The following is a 16281-nucleotide window of genomic DNA, read 5'->3' as shown; positions in this document are numbered from 1 at the left end:
ATCAATGATAAATACTAAGATCTATTAAATTTAGAAATTTTGTAATGATTTTAAATTAAATCAAATAAATATACATAAATATGAAATTATGAACCTGTTCAAGGGAGACAATTACCGCATTGACCCGATAGACTTTTTGGAATTAAAACATAGTAAAAAAAGGATGTCACTCTTGCATACAAATGACACATCAAACGAATTAATTAACAAAACATTCGTGCTTCAGCTTCAATGAAGATTTTAAACTATCAACATAACCAACAGTTGTTAATCCATAGGATAGTGACAGCTAACGAATGCTTGCATCAACTTACCTAAATAAAGGTTTGATTCAAGCCTGAACATTTTGACATTGTTTATTTTTTTTGTCTTCAGACAGGATTTTACTTATTTAATCTTCAAAACCTAAACTTTACACTTTTGAACCTTTTAATCTCACGAAAAATTAGTTTTGATCGATGAAAATCAGACTTCTGAAAATGATATGCAATAATTTAGTATTCATTTTATCTTTTCATAATTCACATACGAACATTAATCTCATATCGGGCTTGCTTATTTATTTCCTCAGAAATAACTCTACAATTCAAAGTACATTTCTCGCATTTTTTATTAACTGTTTTCTTTAAGTGACAGGTGTATGGCCCAATTAACAACCTTTGATGTTCATTAATCTGTTAATCTTTCGTATTTTGAGTTAATTAGTGTCATCACTTCTGATTATAAATGTTACAACTTCCTTCAAGTGAGACAAATTGTATGCATAGATAAATCAGTTTATTTCCGAAAGCAACTATTCTATTAAAAATTTGATGATGGTGTCAATAACGAAAGACAAACAAGTAGGTGACAATGAACACCCCATTATGCAATGTCCATCAAATCATTATAAAACAACATATGATTATTTTCAAAGATCTTAGTTTCGGATGGCTTCAAATTCTTCACTCGATGTTTTACAGAAAACTAAAATCCACGAATTTAGGAACCCAAAAACATGTTACTTTTGCTCACACCACGCAAATTGATGTCCACGAATAAAAGTACTTAATAGGAGACTAGCAACTCATATAGAACAGGAACGTTTTTTTTTCCATCTTAAGCACCAGAGTTCATTCTCGGTTTTTTGGTGGGGTTCGTGTTGCATAATCTTCAATTTTCTGTGTAAAGTTTTGTGGACATGTTTGTCTTTTTTTCGTTTTTATTTATTTTGCCATAGCTTTGTCAGTTTTTCTTCTACTAACGAGTTTTGAATGTCAATTTGGTATCTTCGGCATTTTTCTCTAGGATTAGAACTTTATTTTTTTTATAATGCTTTGAACACAACGAACAATAATAAATGACCACCTCCCAATCAAAACGTTTAAGGGTTGCTGCCATTGTAAAATTTATCCTACATCCCGGTATACTTCGCTTCCCATAAAATAAAATCAGATGGTTTCATTGTAAAAATATTATCCCAAACTTGCCTTTAAGAAAGTTCACTGAATCAATTTACCTGCTAAGCTAATATAATACGATAGAAATGGAGTGTTAATGAAACGATCAATCAATTTTACGTACGACCGACGTAATATTCAGGATTGGCTTACGAACTTCTGTAAAACGCAAGCCCGGACTGTTGAAACGATTCCAACGCTTGATGAATCCTCGATATTTATTTACTTTTTGATCAGTTAATCCTTTAATGATCCGAATGATTAATTGGTAATTTGTTTCACAGATGACAACAGATATGTTCCAATTGTTTTAACTACAATCTCGTCCCTTTTCCCCGAATGTGACCTACTAAATGAGACTTATCACCGGGTTTATACTAACATGAGTAACTCGACGTGTGCCACACGTGGAGCAGGATCTGCTTACCCTTCCGGATCACATGAGATCGCCCCCAGTTTAGTTGTTCAGTCTTTTCTATGTTGTGTTTTGTGTAATGTTGTCTGTCTGTTTGTCTTGAGCACCTGAATATAACGACTTAATATATTCAATTCAAGTACAATTCTGACAAAAGACGATATATTTTTGCAATGGTGTTCTATATAATTCCCTGAATAATATCCAAGACTAAAAGATTTCTTAAGAAAAAAAAAGAAATTGCGAAAATACATTTTAAGCAATCATCGATTTTTTCTGATATTTTGTATCAACAATATTTCGATTTTCTTTCACTAGTAGCAAGATTTAAGTCTGAAACGGTCATTTTGGTCTGATCAAATCTGAATCGACTGAATTTACCGCTAGGGAAAAACTTTAAGACTTTTTAAGACTTTCAGACGCTGTTCCGATATGTCGTGTTCAGTCCGTTCATTCATGTCAAGATAAACAAGACAGAAGGCTCTAGCTGTTAAACAAGATAAGTTAAGACGGTTTAAGACGAATTCAGACCAAACATAAAAAGTAATGTTCAAAATTTTCAGATCGGGTTAAGATCCGTTTAGTGTGACAGAATGATGTTAGGAGTTACGCCCCTTCATGTGGATGATACATTTTAATTACAAAAAATTTACAATATAAATGCTAGAATGAAAAACGTATATTTTTAATAATTAAACGTAAAATCATTGGTTGACTTTTTATTTCTGTTGGTCTTTTTTTAAGAGATTAGTGATTTTGTTTTGTTGAGGAAATAAATCATTCGCCTATAACTGTTTATGATTTCATTTTATTTTTTTATTTTCTGATGTTAATTTATGTATTTCTCTACTTATTCTTTGAAAAGAAGTAATTGCAAATTTTAAACATAACATTAACAAAAGAGTGAATGCGTCTGAAGCACGTTTCTGGATTTAACTTCGTCGGGAACGATCAACATAAATGCAAATATGTTTTATGTCAGATAATATATATCGTTAATTTCGTTATCTTTCGATACTTTCCTCTAAAACTTAATAATTACTTCGTGGCATTTAGTAATTATTCCCCGTGCGAGTTATTCTTTTTATATTTAAACAACCGTCTTTTGTTTCTTTTATTTCGTAGTGATGCGTAGTCACCAAGGCCGCATCAGGGAACCATGTCTCCGAGTGCACTAATATTCTGAAAACTGCACTTAGACCGTGACGAGACAATAAAACTATAAATAACATACCATCGGAAAGAAGAAGATGTTGATGGGGGGGGGGGGGGGGGGGGGGGGGGGGGGGAGGTTTACAGAATAGAGAATGATTGGCAATAAATATAAAGAATAGAGAAAATGGATAAAAAAAATAAAGAATAGAGAAAAATAAGGTGCTTGAATATAAAGAATTGATAATAATAGACAAAAAGTTTAAAGAATAGAGAAAAACGGCATAAAAAATTGAAGAATACAGAAATAATGGACCCCCTCCAGATCCTCATAGAACTTTTCGTTAAAACAATATAACCTAATTTAAGTTCAGCATCGAGTATATATCCTTGTAAATGCGTTAATCCTTTCTTTCATTTTAATAACAATTTTATTTAATATAAAATAATTATGTATTTATTTGTTTATTCAAGTTGCACTATAACAAATAATTCTTCTTCGTCTTCTTCTTCTTCTAATAGTAATAAATGTATTCGTTATTTAATATTTTCTGTCAATAAAGATTGAGTTCGATGGCACGTGCCAATAATCAACAGGTAATACAATCAATGATCCTTTAACTATTAAAAACTTGGCAATTACAATGGCTATTTCACAATTACATCATATGTACACCTGTCATGCTATCATAGCTCTGATCATGTATGTGTAGTTTAAGGTTCTAACACATTTTATAATAGCTTCTTTCTAAACACTATTGACAACATTGTTAAAACTGCAGGAACATATCACAAAACCGCAAATTTAGTGGTTAAAAAAAATATACGATAATGACAAAAAAATAATTAAAAACTAAAAACAAAACAAAATTCTGTAGGAAGTAGCAGATATTTACATATATGGCACTCATACCACATCTTCTTATATCTATATATAAATTGTCTAGTGCTTTTATTACAGCGGTATACTTGTTTTATACACAGACCATATTCTGATCATATTCTATGCTAAGATATTGACAAGACAGAAATAAATATGTTTAAAGTCGTTTTAAATCAATTCATTTCACAGCTGAGGCAAATGTTCCTTCCCATTGTTGAATGGAGGTTAAATAAATGTGAACAATAAAAAAGATGTATTTTTCTTAGGCATATAGCTAGGCATTTCTGACGTATCTTTGATAGCATGTTTTTTTTTTCTATCAAAAATGTATCCTGGTATATTTGTAACTCTAGGTGTTTACCTAAAATGTATTGTATATGTAAAAGTTTTAGATTTTTTTTTAATATTTGCCAAAAAAACATTATCCGGAAAACCATATAATGGCGTTTTGTCCTACAATTCTTTTTTTTTTGTGTGACTTTCTAACCTACCTTCTAATTGATACGTTAATCAAAACAGTGCAAGTGTGTAATGAAAACATACAAAATTCGGCTTTGGTATATCATGTTAAAAAAATACCCATAAATTATGATAATTTTCAATAATTTTAGATAAGATTATGCAAGGAAATGTGTTTTTGTTTTCTATTTATCTAGCAATATTGTATCTTTTTTTACACAAAGATGTCGATAAATAAATTGGATACCCTGCATTTATCATGCATTTCAATAGCATATTGTCAAATTGTTAAAAGATCTCCTCCTTAACAGGAAATCCGTTAGTATTGAAAGTCCCTGTCCTAAATTATTGAATTTGTCATTCTGCATTGACAATATTCAATTTATCCTGGTGTAAGTAATACGCACTCATTCGGCCTAACGCCCTTAATGTGTATCTAATACATATTATTTTCTCCCTCGTTTCACCCCTCCGATAATAAAGTTTTTCCTTAACTAGATATCGTAGAAAAAACCAAACACAGTATAGGGTTGACAATGTGCGTTCGCTACAAGATCGCGTTGAATTTAATATGTTCAACATAAATATATACAATCAGCCATACAAAAAGGCATAATTTTTTACCATACACAAGTCGAAAAGAAACGATAATGTTACATACATAAGATTGGTAAATGGGGTGGGAGGGGAATAGTATACCAAACTAACCTAGTCCTTAATATCTTGTAACGAACGTCGCATTGTCAAACACACCTTAAATTTTCCTTATATACTGACTGCCGAAATCGCCCGTGCAGAAAGGAATTCAATGGTGTATTACCCTATCTCATTTGAATATAGAAAGACCGTTATATATAAAACATAGGACCGTGAAGAAATGTAAATATTATATTTCATATAACTATAATATATACGTCCTTGAATGATATAACTTACCAGATAGGTTGTTACCTTCGTTTCCGGTACACTAACACTTATAAGCTGTGATTTCTTGTTTATCATAAGTTTCAAAATTTGTGTTAACTAATTCTGCCTCTTTAAAGGTCAAATGAAAGAAAGTCATTTTCACTCTTCTATGGAATGAAATGAACGAGAGAACTTTTGACGTGGTATAGTTATAATATAACTGTACTTTATACTTATAATTATAGTTTGTACTGCAAGCCTCTGGATGTCTTTGGGTTTTTGGTTTCTTTTGTGTGGTTTGTTTGCTATATTATTGACGTAAATAAAACCGACAACTCCTTTATTCATATATATAATTTGAGTTCTGTAAATTTCTAGACGTACGTAAGAATGAAAGACGAAAATGCAGGTATCATAAATGGCCATCAAAGAGCGACACAATTAAAAACAAATAAAAATATAGTTATTATAGCTACAGTAAATTTTTTTTTTCTCTATTAAAACATATTTGATACTTTTTGCGCTATGGTCATATATCGAAAATTCAAAAAAATCTAACATTTCCATAAGCTTTCTGTGATTTCCCCGATTCACCATTATGATGTCATGACACTTGCTATATGGATTCAGAAAACAAATTTACGAAATCTATGACCACACAATTGTTACTGTTCCTAATTTTATTAACAAAATTAAGCGTAAATATTTACAACTATAAAAATGAGTGCCCGGAAAACAATGCGGACTAAATCTGTGTACAGTGCACGTGGCGGATCCAGTCATTTTAAAGAGGGGTTCCCAACCAAGGATAAAGGGAGGGGATCCAACCGTATGTCCTTATTAACAAAAGGGGGGTCCAAAATACCCCCCCCCCCCTCCCCCCATTCGCCACCGTGTGTACCACTGACTTTAAATTTTACAAATATGCAAATCGACACTTGTTCTGTTAGGACAGTTTTCAAATTAAATAATAGAAGTAGGTGAATTATACAGCAAACATATTGGTTTTCTGGGTTTAGATAGAGGAATTATCTACCCCCGATCAAGAATCTCATTAAATTGTACGGATGTGCATACGTGTTAGTCTAAAATATAATCTTTAATCTTATCAAATTTGAATCTCATGATTTTTGTAAAAAGGCGGAATTAAATTTCCAAAGTGATATTCAAACTTATTATTCAAAGACAAACTGACAACGCCATGGCAAAATAAAAAAAGTCAAAATGACAAACTGTACATATATGCTAACTTAGAATATATAGTTAACACACTTCATGACTCATAACCATAGAAAGACAACGAAAGATAATATCATAAACAAAACTGTATTGAAAGGTCAATAATAAGAAAAATTTAACATTTGTAATACCTAGAACTTCATAATCTTTTTCTGAAAAGTTTTCTCGTCCTGAATATGCATGAAATGTTTGCCACTGGACGTTAAGCAACCAACAATCAATTAATCTTTTGCTCTAAAAAAATCATTAAACAATATAAGCCACAATAGTATCCATCACTTGGTGTCTGTTTAGGGGCCAGCTGAAGCACGCCTCCGGGTGCGGGATTTTCTCGCTGTGTTGATAACCCATTGGTGGCCTTCGGCTGTTTTCTGCTCTGTGGTCGGGTTGATGTCACTTTGACACATTCACCACTTCCATTCTCAATTTTGAATAGTATAAAAAGTTGTTTTATTTAAAAGAGACTTTGAATAATAACTTTAAAACACAGTTCTGTTATAATTTAACGAGTTCATAAAAACTAAAAATAAAGGACTATTTACTGGATTAAAACCAAAAGTTTTTTCCGACACTAGACTTGTAGGCAACGGCTCGGATGTACTTATTTATACTGGATAACCTATATGTGTGGTCATAAAAATTACAGACTAATTTCCTCTATGTAAACACAAGGAGATGTGGTATAATCATTGCTTATGAAACAACTATCCGTAAAGTTCAAATGATCCATCCATCTTGACACCTCAAACATGCAAACACTATATAATTTTAAATCTAACTGACTCGCAGTTTTATATTAAACAATAAGTATAAACTTTTTAAAATAAGTTATCCATGGGGAATACTTAAAAAATCATCTAAGTCACGATGTAACAATGAATATTTAAAACTTTTCCGTTATATGTTACCTGTGAAATGGCGCCAATGTAGTTTTAATTTTTTGGTGCAAATGAAAGATTGATTTTTTTCAAAATTAGCGCAAATGCAATGCACCCCCTCTTTAGAGTCTTTCAAAAAGGTAAAATTCACCTGTAATGGTATTGCTGGTGTATATATGTCACACGTTCCATCTACAATATACGGAAATGACACGGCCGGGTACTTGTTCTGTAGGACCGTTTTCAATTTTATAAAATATAAGTAGTTGGCTTGTATACATCAGACATATTGGTTTTCTTGGTTTAGATAGAAGAACCTCCGATCAAGAATCTCATTAAATAAACGGATGTGCATACGTATTAGTCTAAAATATAATCTTTAATCTTATCAAATTTGAATCTCATGATTTTTGTAAAAAGGAGGAATTAAATTTCCAAAGTGAAAAAAAAAAGTCAAAATGAAAAACTGTACATATATGCTACATATATATTAACACACTATATGACTTCATACCCATAGAAATACAACGAAAGATCATGGTTTAAACAAAATTGTATTAAAAGGTCAATGGTGAGAACATTTTAACATGTGTAACACCTGGTACTTCATAATCTATTTCCGCAAGTACTTATCGTCCTGAATATGCATGGAATGTTTGCCCCTGCATTAAGCAACCAACAATCAATCAATCTTTTGCTCTAAAAAAAATTATTAAACAATATAAGCCAAATTGTATCCATCACTTGGTGTCTGTTTTCTGTTTGTACAGTAAACATACTGAATTCGTTTTTGTCAAGAATAATATATTCCTACGACGAGTTCAAGTGAGTAAATAAATTCATAGGGTATCTAGTGGTAGTTTAAATTATTCATTACAATCTTATAGTATTTTCCTCAATTTGCCTGAGCTATTTGTCACTGCTCGATTAATATCTATTCTTTACGTCATTGCAACTCATTCATCTCTTGTCTTCTTTTTTTTTTTGCCTATCTATTTTAATTCTTTATTGTTAGTCTTTTATTATGTACATGTACATTATTCTCTATTCTGTACACCCCACCAAGACCCTCACGAAGTGTCCTTAAGGGGTCTTTTTACATAAAAAAATAATCTAAACAAAAAAATACTCGCATGCTTAGATGCGTCTAACTAGATTTGAGTTAAAGAAATTATCTTATTCACGATGTAGCAATGCATATTTTAAACCTTATTGTTACATGTTACCTGTGAATTGCCGCCAATGTAGTTTGGTTTTTTAGCGCAAATGAAAGATTGGATTTTTTCAAAAATGGCGCAAATGCAATACACCCCCTCTTTGGAGTCCTTCAAAAAGGTAAAAATCACTTGAATTGGTATTGCTGGTGTGTTTATGTCAGGTTTGTCACACGTTCCATCTACAATATACGGAAATGACCCGGCTGGGTATTGTAAAGTTACTGAAGGACGTTTAATGTCAAATTCATATCCCCGGGCGAAAACATTATTATTTACCGGTTTGTCAAAACACCGTTTGTACACTCACAACAGTGTATTGAACTTTCACGCTGTCTTGTCTAAGATTAAAAGTTTAGACCATTTTTGTAGGTTTTTAAATGAAGAAAGAAGATAGTCAAAAACCTTAAAATAATGGAAAATGAACTTTGCAACAGTGTCTCTAACGATGAAAAAATAATGTGGTCCGTGAATATGACATTTTACAGAGACAGGTATAAATATTTGTAAAATTGCATTAAATATTTCATTAAACAGCAATTTGTAGAACTGATTATTTTGATCCCTCGAATATGTGTAAAATAACGAGTATTTATATTATTCAGTCTCTTTCATAGAATTGTTTTTGTTTATTGTATTCACAAATTTTATATAAACTTGTGACGTTTCGACCAGGACATTTCGTGCAGACAACTGTTTCTGAAAGTGCCCTCGTGATTTACCCAGAGACAAATATGAATTTTATGTCTCTGATTGTAATAACTATAGCGTTTTTGTAGTTTGGTTACTGTCAAATTGAAGTTTATCCCACATCTCCTATAGTTTGAATTATAAACATATATATACATTTCATTATTTAACCAATATGTGAAGCAAAACAAATAATACCGTTTTGAGCCATAAAACCAAGGCAATCTTTAGGTAACGATACAGACAAGACCTAACGGTTCACCTTTTATTATGCTGAACCAATTTGAGAGTCAAACGTAAACTACTACATGTATATTTGATGGACGAGTCAATTATTCTGTATTATTCCCCAACAGTGAAAGCTCGGATGAAAAGGAATTGGAATGATTTAAAAACCCAAGTTATAACGGGTGCCTAAAAACACCCCAAAGGACCACCGTTGTGCACGAAGGAGCACAAAGGTGCACAAAGGACCACAATGAAGTTTGATAAGAGCACAAAGGACCTGAAATTTCCTTAAAAGCATAAAAATATTATAATTCCAGAAGAAACATGTAAAAAAAATTAACAATTTCAATAAAAATTGCGATTTTAATTATGTACGATTTGGTGTTATCACCGGTATCGGTTAGGAACCTACATTATATCCGGGCTATGTGATAGCTCATGTTTGTGAATTTTTAAATAGTTATAAAATGATATAATATTTTTTTTTTTTCTAAGATAAAGACTTTACCAAAACTACGAAAATTATGTACGGATACCGATGTTTTGCTGTTGTGTTTTTTTTTTTTGTCTCGTATTTCATAAGCAGTTTGTTTTCTTATGTATGGTAATATATATTGCAACGACGAAAACGTTTCTAAGACTCAAAGGGAACGATGTGCCTTCAAATACATAAAATAGATATAAGAAGATGTGGTATGAGTGCCAATGAGACACCTCTCCATCCAAGTCAAAATTTATAAAAGTAAACCATTATAGGTCACAGTACGGTCTTCAACACGGAGCCTTGGCTCACACCGAACAGTAAGCTATAAAGGGCCCCAAAAATTACTAGTGTAAAACCATTCAAACGGGAAAAACCAACGGTCTAATCTATATCAAAAACTAGAAAAGAGAAACACTTATGACCCACATCAACAAACGACAACTACTGAACATCAGATTCCTGACTTAGGACAGGTGCAAACAAATGCAGCGGGTTTAAACGTTTTAATGGTACCAAACCTTCACCCTTTTTCTGAAACAATAGTGTAACATCACAACATAGAAAGACACACTATAAAATATCAACTGAAATAGCATAACTCAATAAAAGGACATATTAACACCATTGAACATACACTGAACAAATAAATTTGACCTATGATACAATGTAAATACAAAATAAATAAACTAAGGGAAGAATAATAAAAGTTACATGTTATATCGGTAAGAAATGTTAAACAATGTTTAAATGTTTGTTTTTATTTAATTTGCCACAAAACGTATTTAGCTTAGTTTAAATGAAAATAAAGAACAGAGAATAAAAATACTGTTGAAGAGAAAATACATATCCGTGTTAAATTCGCCTCAGTTTGTTAATTGAAGTTTGACATCTAACTTTTTAAATTTAAAGCGCATTCCACATTTAACCGACAACCTTGTATATTTTATTTTGTGGATGGAATACCCTCATGTATACATGTGACCATGAGCACACAAGACAGCTGATTGGATAAATGTGATAGATTGTTACGCCTACATTAAACTGATGTCCAATCGAATTCCAGCAGAAACCTGTCAGTAAAACAAAATATTGCAAGCGTGGATAAGTTAGAGATTTATTTGTGTATTTGATATTTGTAAAAACAGTTAGATAGTCACTATTCATTTCCATTTTTCAGTCGAATTTCATCAATTGTTTTTGCACTTCCTTTTTTAACAGAAAAGTATTTAAATATGAGCGTACTGCAAGTTTCTGAATTTTACAAGCATTTTATATAGCGACTTGTGTTTTCCGGAACATCCTATTTTCAAGATTTCACAAACCTCTGAAAAAGTTAGATCATACAAGTTTCAAATGCCATGTGCTTAAAAAACACTACCAAATTAAATTTTTAAATTGAAAAAGATTAATTAGATATAAGAAGATGTGGTATGAGTGCCAATGAGACAACTCTCCATCCAAGTCAAAATTTATAAAAGTAAACCATTATAGGTCACAGTACGGTCTTCAACACGGAGCCTTGGCTCACATCGAACAGTAAGCTATAAAGGGCCCAAAAAATTACTAGTGTAAAACCATTCAAACGGGAAAACCAACGGTCTAATCTATATAAAAAAACGAGAAACGAGAAACACTTATGAACCACATCTACAAACGACAACTACTGAACATCAGATTCCTGACTTAAGAATAGTTTTATATCTCTTTTAAAAAATCTTCTGAAATAAAACAAAACATATTTCTCTCTGTCTGAAAGCAATCGAAAGCAAATTTTCATTTTATTCTTCATCTATTTGCAAAAGACGAAGAACCCTCCTTAAACTGTAAATTATTAAACAGACAGACTAACTTTAAAGGATGAAATACAAGTGTGTTTCCATTAAGTAACTGATCCTTAATTCAAAACCGTCAAAACTCTGGACTCAATTCTGATATTTACCTGAGAGATCATAAACTTAAAACAAATGGCAAATTTTTTTAATTTTTTTGGTAGACGAGTAGAAAATTGAATAACGAAATGTTATTGAAAGAGATTTAAGATATATGATAATTTTTGTAAGCAATGTGGCAAAAAATCGCATATAGAGTTACGTAGGTGAAAAAAAATATATTGATAGTCAATTTCGACTCTTTAATAAAGGATTAGAGGTCGAATACGACACACGATTCGTGATTTTCAATGTACATGATTTAAAACCGTTTTAAAACCGTTTTTTCTTCTTCTACGGATTGCATTCCGCAGAACACATGCTTAGCTATGACCCTTCAGTATTCAGCGAACAATATTACTTGATAATCAGGATGATTTCAATGGAAAAGAAATTGTTTAAGTATGTAAGAGAAATATCTTGAAAAAAAAACACTTTTTAACACTTGTTAAATGAAGATGCGTTAAATTTTAATCATGCAAATGATAAAATAATTCTTAGCACCATGAAGCTGTCTAGGTACCAAGCCACTTTGAAAATTTGTTATCTACACAATTATTTGTTCATTTAATACATTTGTTTACAGAGTTAGTTTATGTATATAATAGTTCAAGATAATACAAAATATGTTTTCTTAAATCAGTATTTTCTAATTCAAAGAAAATAGTCTTAGAAACTACAGATGGGTGCAGTCCTAACCTGTACAGCAAGTTAACTTGATAACCAGTCATTTGGACTGGTCAAAGTTAACCTGTGACAGGATTTAGGACTGCTCTGACCAATCCTAGGACCACAATCTGGTTAACTTGAAAAGCGGACTTGGTCCTAGGACTGTTTTTATGTCTGCCGAAAAAGTTAACTAGGAAACAGGTCCGCTATTGATATAAGTTAACTTCGAAACCAGTTCTGTCATAAGATAACACAAGTTAACTTTAATTTTGACAACTCCGATCGAACCAGACCTGATCTCAAGTTAACTTTTGGCCTGGTCTGCTCAACACTAAGTTAACTTGCAACCAGGACCGCTCTACATCGATTTTTTTTAATATCTTTTAATGTCTTTGTTTCTTGGTATAAACATAAAAAAATAAAGTCAATTTAATACTTCCGTGATATAAACATGATTAAATACATGTAGCTCCGTGTTGAAGTGATCTATTTGTAAATAAAGTAAAAACTTTGCTTGTTTATATACAAATTTATCCGTGATCTGCCTTTCTATATATTAAAAAAACGATAATGGTTACAATGCTAACGAGCTGAATATATATTCCAAAACATATCAAATTCTTTAAATCGTATTAACCATATTTGCACTTTATAATGTAAATCTATATAGCCGTAAAGTAAATCAGAAATATTTTTTATGTCGGGATAGAATATATAATACAAATGACAGCAATATTGGAACACAATCACTACAAAATTTTACCCGCATAAATTAAGAGTGCCAGCATGTCCTCCTTTTGTTCAATATATTGATACGTAACAAAATTTCAGTATTTTTGATACCCCAGGCTGACTCGTATAGCAAAATTATTCGACCGTATCAACCAAAACTAACCAAATTTGCACTTTATCTTGTAAATCTATATAGCTGCATAATAATTCAGTAATATTTTATGTCAGGATGTATTGTATAATACAAATATTAATTTTCTCGCAGTTAGATGTAATGAAACCATAGAAAAAGCATAGCATCTTCTTTTTATTAAATAAATTACACCAATCAATTAATATATTTCTTAGTTCTTTCAATTAGAGTAAAATTGGATTTAACTGGACAGTGATTAAGACTGTTTATATCTAGATTTGTCCACCTCATAATTGATCTGTTTTACGTAGTTATACCTAAACATCTCAACGCGTAAAAAATTAATAAACATGGAAATGGGATAAAATTTCTTGCCAAATTTTGCAGACAGTATTTGTATACTGTATGTAAGTCAGATAGTGCATATTTTTAAAGTTTTTCTTGTCGTTTTACACACCTTGGAGTGTAAGGATTAGGCAAAACCCGAAAATATGCATTATCTATAACTTAATTCACCGACTGGACAATATTTCCATCTTCCGAAGCCTTTACTGTTCATGAGTCAGTTGTCCAGTAAAAAAGATAAACAGCTGACACAAAAATTAGAACCTGAAACTGGAAATTCAGGTTTTGTTGTGAAAAATGTAGATTATCTGTGAATTCTAAAATGGAGAGATTTTCAAGAATTAAGGGTAAGCATGGTTACATAACAGTTTAAATATCGATATCAAGTAACAATATTTTTTTTTCAGAAAACAGATTTAGTCATTTAAAGGTAGTTCTAGTCCGAAGTTAAAAAGTTTGCCGTTGACAAAAATTACACACCTTACAGCAATAAGCCTAAATGTAAACGTAGAAATACATATTTAAAAAAAATCGCACATTGTTTTATTTATTTCCTTTTTAATTATAGATGTCTTTAATCTTTGCATTGTTTTGAATTTGTCATGTAATTTTGTCATTGTTTTATAAGTCATTGCTGATGAAGATGAATCCAGATTTTTTATTTAGTTCCGGTCTTTCTACATTGCGTGGTTTGTCTATGCTGATTTTTAAAAAAATATAATTCCATATTATTAGTTTTAGTTTTGAATTTATCATGTAAAGTTTACATCGTTTTTAAAATTATTCCTGATGGTAAATCCAAGTAAGTGTTTTATTTCCCTGTTTCAAATCAGACAGTATTTAGAAAGAAAAAAATTAATCAAATCTTAATTATAACAGAAAAAAAGGTTGATAGTTCAATGGAAACAGACAGCAAATATCAAATTAGACAATTTGAAAAAGATAATTGACTACAATATAAAAGAAACAATAAAAGGTAAGACATGTAAGATATCAAACATAATTTTACCATCCAGTGGAGAACTTACAGGTAAGTTTATATATGTTGCAGGCGGTAAAAAGTTACTATCAGCCTCTTGGCTATGTGCATTCCCACGTATGCATTTTACTTCTTTGTCAATAATCGGAAATGAAAGAAAATCAATTTAAATCTGACGTTGATCGCTATGGCAATCTGCCTTCCATGTAAGGTATCCTTTGCACGGTTAATGTGTCTATATTGAACAATGAAATACCTAGCAATTTTATTTAATTAAAACACAAAACAGGTGAAATAAAAAAGGGTTGTTAGTCACATCCATCTTTATTTTTTCCTTGTATACCTGATTCTGCAAGTTTTACAAAAATATATATCCACAAATAGTATAATAACAAAAATACCGAACTCCGAGGAAAATTCTAAACTGAAAGTCCCTAAGCAAATGGCAAAATCAAAAGCTCAAACACATCAAACGAATGGATAACAACTGCCATATTCCTGACTTGGAACAGCCATTTTCTTATATAGAAAATGGTGGATTAAATCTGCTCATTTAAATTTTGTTCAGACAAGAAGTGCTACTTAATTCATTTAAGGATTTAAGATATTTTATTTTGTAGATTGTGATGCTGAAATGTCAATAGAAACAAATGAATCAATGAATACTTACAAATTTCTCTGCCAAAAAATTGGATCGGAGGAGGTCGTGAAAGTTAGGAGGTTGACTTTTGCTATTAATGACATTGGAAAAAGATGCCAATTTATAACTAGTGGAAGTAAAGGCGAAGGACTCGATTTAAAAGGCAGTGATTTGGATATCATGCATGTTGATTCTTGCTTTAAGGTGTATCAATCAGAAAACGATGTTGTTTTCAAAGGTAAAGACGTTCCGTTAATTATGAATACTGAGGAGACTCAACCATGTTTCGTACAATTATGTGTTAAAAGATATATACATGAACTTCTTTGTGAACATGGTAATCCGTCAATTCTGAATATGTTGCAAAAAACTAATATGGGATGTGTGCTTTCAAGTGAACTGTACAAACAACTCTACTTGTCATCAAAAACATGTCCTTCAATGCATAAAGTCCATGGTCCATGTATATCAGATCTTGATGAAACACATGACGATGCATGGTGTCTTAAGTGCGATAAATGGATATTTCAAGCAAATCCATGGGTTAGTAGACCACGTAAAACATGGCCGTCATCTGAACTTATATCCCGAATAATATCTTACAGTGTTTTATTTGTTCCAATTGGCTGCAAAGGATCAAGAAATGAAAATCTTGAATGGCGAATTTCTTTTTCTGTAGCAGACAAACATCTTGTTTTTTCGTTCAGTCATACGCAAATATTATGCTATGCTATGTTGAAAATCTTTCTGAAAGAAATCGTAGAAAAACATGAGGATGTCAAAGGTTTGTTGTGTTCATATTTCTTAAAAACACTGCTATTTTGGATGTCAGAAGAATCAGACCCATATGTATGGAGACCAAATAATA

The sequence above is a fragment of the Mytilus californianus genome, unplaced genomic scaffold, assembly GCF_021869535.1.
Source record: "Mytilus californianus isolate M0D057914Y unplaced genomic scaffold, xbMytCali1.0.p SCAF_11, whole genome shotgun sequence".
NCBI lineage: Eukaryota > Metazoa > Mollusca > Bivalvia > Mytilida > Mytilidae > Mytilus > Mytilus californianus.
Note: the sequence above shows the minus strand (reverse complement) of the source record.